Raw genomic sequence first — 2,361 nt, forward strand, 5'->3', positions numbered from 1 at the left:
GGTGTTACGTCTCATAAACCTGACAGGACTGCAGTGTGGATATTGTTATTTCCAGTGTCTAGAAGTGGAAAATGAGACACAGGATATTTAAATGCCTTGCCCCAGGTCATAATTGACGGTTGTTAAGTTATGGCTTGAAACTAATTCCAATGTTTGTGTTCTACAAAAGTTCAAGGGCATTAGCAACCAATTCAGGATTGACAAAAATCTCAGTGGGGTCTAATGTTCATCTGGCATCTATACAAAATGAATGACCCTTGGAAGAAACTTGTCATTCATATTCCTAGTTTTTTTATTATTATAGTATGACTGCATTTAAGAAAAAGGGACTTGGCTGTCCTTCTTGATTAGTATAAGCAATTATATACTTTCCTTTATCTAAAAAACACCTATGAAAGTCTATTAACTCAATATAGAATAATGGGATTCATTTTTATGGAAAGACAAAGGCTTGAGACTGCCAGTCTTAATCCTCAATGAATGCTTAAAACTTAAAACTATTTTCACTTAATACAAAATGATTTTATTAGAAATAATTGAAGTAATTACTCCCAAATTGATCTATGCTTCCCACTGCTACAGATTCTACCTCCCTCTCTTTTAAGCTTTTAATGCTGCAAATATAAAGTGCATTAAGACTTTTGTAAAAGATGCTTTTTAAAAACACACACTGTCAAAGTGCTACCAGCGACTGTAAAACTGAGTTCTATCAGCCATTGTGCATGTCAAAATGCTGAAGTGCTTCATCTCGACTTCCCATGTTCCTTGCATGACCTGTACCACAGACAGAATGGTTTCAAACAGAGCACAAGAGAATGCCACTCTATCGAAGAAATGACCTTGGGTGAGTAAGTGAATTCAGTGTTATACATTCTTATCTTAAAGAAAATCAAACTTCCACCCTTTCCTTTCCCCCCTGTCTAATCTTCTTTAGCTCTTCCTCACCTCACAAATATTTATTCTTCTCCTTCTTCGTTCCCTCTTCCTCCCTCTCCCTCTTCTTCTCCTCTCTATCGCTGGTCTCCCTCCCCCATCTCCCTCTCTTTCTCTCTCTGTCTCTCAACAATTGTTACTACTGAAGACTGAGAAAAGAGCCCAGCAGAGAAAGCACTTGCTGCACAAGTGTGAGAAGCTGTGTTTGAATCTCCAGCACCCACGAAGGCGGGGCGCAGTAGAACAGGTCTGTAGTCAGAATGTCTTACAGAGTGGGAGGTGAAAAGAGGAGCATCCCCAGAGGCTTGCTGCTGGGTGAGCCTGCCTTGCACATTCAGTGGCAAATAACACAGAGACAATGCATCCAACAAGATAACAAAATGGAAGGCAAGAACCAATAGCCCAGGCTGGCCTCTGACCTCCACACCCCACTGTACCATGGTGTGCAGGCACCTGCCTACTCTTCCCCACACACTCACATACATATGCACATATTACACCCCCTTACACACATCATAAGAAATGTGAGACGGATACGGTCAAACATGGTGTTTTGGACACTAAATAATATCCTATTCTAGTAGATTGAACTCTCGCATAAACCGTAAACTATAAGTAAGGTTTTGGAAGTTAAACAAATGGAAGATTCTATTTCTTAATGTGATTATTATTTTTTCAAGTGTTTCTTATAAGAACTTGGTAACATTCAACTATCCTTTAATTGATTTTAGAAGATATTCTTACAGGATTTGAGAAAAGTTAACATAATGAATTTCAGTGTGTTAACAAATGGTTCTTATATTGGTATTTATGTGTGAGTCACAGGAGCCATAAGCATCGGTGGCTTGCTCTCCTTCAATAGCCATTTCATGTTTCCTCCTGTATCATAGGGCTTACCTGACACCTGAGTACTCTGAATAAGAAACGATATGAAGAGATCACTTGGGAGGGCTTTGGGAACATTCCTCAAGAGATGACGCAACTATACCATGTCCTGATCCTTTCTTCCTGCTTCTATCCTCTGCGTAGAACAAATACAGATACATTAAATTAAGGAAAGTCATGTTTCCAACACCCCGAATTCACTGCTCACTGATTAATAGATAATCTTGATTTGGAAGCAATTTTAACTCCTACAGAAACCCTCTGACCTCAAATACAGACTAGCAGGAAGCAGTTTGCAAAGTCCCATTGCACTTCACAGTCAGGCATTGTGAGCTACAATGCCAAACTAAGGCCAGACTGCAATACAGACAAGGAAGGACGGAAGGGTCAAAGGCCATTATAGGAAGGTGGGAAGGCCAGAGAGCATGGTAACTCCACAAGGCAACAGCACGTGCCTAGCAGTCTGACCCAGGAAGTTTTTTAGCTAACAGCACGTCACTCACTCTTCATTCCTCCGTACTACCCTGTGCCATCTGGAGCACA

This window comes from Microtus ochrogaster, chromosome 1 (genome assembly GCF_000317375.1).
Source record: "Microtus ochrogaster isolate Prairie Vole_2 chromosome 1, MicOch1.0, whole genome shotgun sequence".
Lineage (NCBI taxonomy): Eukaryota > Metazoa > Chordata > Mammalia > Rodentia > Cricetidae > Microtus > Microtus ochrogaster.